The sequence below is a fragment of the Calliphora vicina genome, chromosome 4 (assembly GCF_958450345.1).
Source record: "Calliphora vicina chromosome 4, idCalVici1.1, whole genome shotgun sequence".
NCBI lineage: Eukaryota > Metazoa > Arthropoda > Insecta > Diptera > Calliphoridae > Calliphora > Calliphora vicina.
This window is the reverse complement of record NC_088783.1, coordinates 85,490,058-85,493,415: the sequence shown is the minus strand read 5'-3', so window position 1 is coordinate 85,493,415 and position 3,358 is coordinate 85,490,058.

Here is a 3,358-nt window from a genome sequence, read left to right as displayed (position 1 = left end):
AACTTCAAATCTTGATGGGAATGCTCTCCATGTTCGTCACTCAAGTGTCCGAGGTTTTCCGGGATAAAATCCACATGAGAATGTAAATAGTGAATTTTGAGGGACATATTTACGCCCATCAGTTCAAAATTATGTAATAAATTCGCAACAATATCACTGTAATTTTGACTTTTATTATTCCCCAAATATTCTTGAACAACAGGTTTAAAAGAATTCCATGCTGCTTTTTCAACATCGGTTAATAGACACTCAAATTTGGTATCACCCAAAATTTTTCTTATTTGAGGACCCACAAATATCCCTTCTTTTAATTTAGCCAAAGAAAGACTCGGGAACACACTGCATAAATATTGAAATGCTGGTTTTGTCTTATCTAAAGCTTTTACGAAATTTTTTAAAGTAAATAAGCATTTTGCAGTGTTTGTGTTATAGGAAAACCTCGATTTGACTGAATAATTTTTCCGAAAATAAAACAAAAATGGTCTGGGTTTATTTTACATTTTCTATAAGATATTTTAAAATAGTTTTTACTTTAGAGTTTTGTACTTAATAGCGATTTATTAACGTTTATCTACAGGAAAGATGTCCTTTTAAACAGTATTTATTTTTTTCTCGTTAATTTTTGTTGGAATTTGTCAAAATAATACAAGTCTGAAAGTATCTGGTAGCTTCTCCAGAGTGTTGAGTACCCAAAAACGATGTAAATACTTAAATACCACAATTAGGTACACTACAGTATGCATTAGTAGTACTCAGGGCAGGTGAAAAATAAAAACCCATATATCTCAAAATGTTGACGTATAGGTGGGAAACAAAAAATTTTCAATTAACTAGCGTCCGTAGCTCTTCTCAAAAATATAAGTTTCATTCCATGAGCAAACAAAAATGTTTGATTTGTAAACTAGTGTTATTTATGTAAACAATAAATTTTTTGTTAATAAGCTTAGAATATGTAGATATTTAAATATAAAAACAAGCTGTTTGACTGGCTCCACCTTGTATAAATTCGCCTTGGTCCGTCGCATGTGTTTTCATCGAGTGCTAAACCACAAAGTATACAGAGGCGACACGACAAAAAAATATATTTGTCTCTTTCGCTCGAAACAATTTCAACTGGTTTGGTTTTGTGCTTATTTATATAGTTGTTTGTTTTAACGCACTATCTGTTTTAAACCGCAAATTTGTTTTCTCTTTCTATCGAAACAATTTAAAAAAAAGCTGAAAAGTGTTTTTGAACAGTCAAATTTGACGCCTCTGTATACTTTGTGGCTAAACGATAATTTTTTCGGCCCAATACGAAGTCTATTAAAACTGGCCGAAATCGGTCCATTATTTCACCTAGCCCCCATACAAATGTCCTCCGAAATTGGACTTTATCAGTCATAAATATTTTATTTATGTAGGTATCTACACAAGATTCGCTCCAAATAAGTTTTATATATACCGAATTCATGTCAACAAATTTTATTATGATCGGTCCATAATTAGTCATTGTTCCCATATAAGACCCGCTTCCGTAAATCACTTTAACATTCATAAATGTCATAAAAACTATGGTAACACATAAAATTCAACATTAATGACTTTCATATAGACTAAACTGTGACCTAATTTCATTGTGCTCGTTCAATAATTGGTCATAGCTCCCATAGAAGGCCCACTTCGAAAATCACTCACAAATATAAATTATTGAATTTTTAAAAGAAAAATGTTACTTAGTGTAGGGTATTATTGACCGACGATACTTTCTGACTTATTTGTTAAGGAAATTCAAAGATATTTTTGGAAAAATGCATGGTGGTAATAATAAAAAACATATGGAAAAATCGTTCGTTCGCGAACAGGTAATTAAGCCAATTAAACAAAAACCAATAGAGATATTTTATTGTGTAAGTACCGAATAGAGACCTAGATTAATACACTTTTAGAATAAATTACGTTCGTTACCACATGTTTATAAATATCACATGTTTATAACTATCATTATGAAAACTTAAATTCGATGAAATCCATCTTTTGTAATAAACATAGGGCGACCAAAATGCTATCGAATCGCAAAAAAAATCCTAGAAAAGTTTTGTTTTCTATATTCTTTGGACATCAAAAGCGTACGAGCGTACGTTCGTGACCCCAGGAAATGACCATATTTAATTATTTATTTATTGGTAAAACCGAAAAAGATCTATAGTATTTCTAGTAGGCTTTTTTGTGCTTACATAAATTTAACATAAACGTGAAATTATTGTTTTCAACCGCTGATTTACTGTACAGTGTCAAATATGTACTTCTAAAAATTGAAAAATATTCTATATAGTGAACAAAAATAAATAGATTTTCTAACTAAATTTTCAATATATAACTTACATAAAATTCAACGAATTTTAATTTTTTACACATTCATTAATATTTATGCTAAAAAATCGAATACATATTTATAAATACCATACAAGTTGCTAAAACATGAAAATTATTTCATAATTTTTCCCACATGAATTACAAATTATTTACAAACATACATTCTATAAATTATAAATTACATAATAAGAATATGAGTGTGTATCCATTCTAACAGTGCTTAGGAAACACATGTAATTAGTTTACGAGCAGATATTTGAAATAAAACCTTAAATGTTTTGAATTATGTATAAAAAAACTAAAAAAACGACCGCATCAAAGCACTTAAAACTTTTTAATGTTTGTTTAATGTTTTATACCTGTTTTGCTGACAAAATTAAACAAAAATTTCGTTAAACGTGAAAAAAATTATGTATTTTCTTTGTTAAAACGTTAGTTAACTATGTACCTATATGTATTAGCGAATATTATGTACCATGCAGCCCTTGGAACATGTTCTGAATTGAAGAATGTTAACTGGCGACTTTACATGTGAGCCTATTAATCCGTAGCCTTTGCATGAACATATACTACACCATTTCGTAATGTATTGCTTTACAGTCATTTCTAATTATATTTCAGCAATTTACATTTGAATTTCAGATATTTCAAATTTTATTTCAGAATTTTCTAATTGTATTTCAAAGAAATTTCCATTCGTATTTATATTTCAGAAGTTTCAACTTGTATTTCTTTTAAAATTTTCGGAAATTCAATTGTAAAATATTAATAAGAATTTCAAATATAGAGTAGAACAAATAATAGCTCTGTAGCCAGTTGATTGTAGCATTTGACTAGATAATGAAAGGTTATGAGTTCTACCCCGATATCTGATAATAAATTTTTCTCTTTTTTTCGTAAATGCCAAATACTAGTACCATTTATTTAATATTGTAGTGTCAATAAACTTGCGCGTGGTATGAAATTTCACTAGTAGTAGTTCTTAGTGGCTAACGAATTCGAA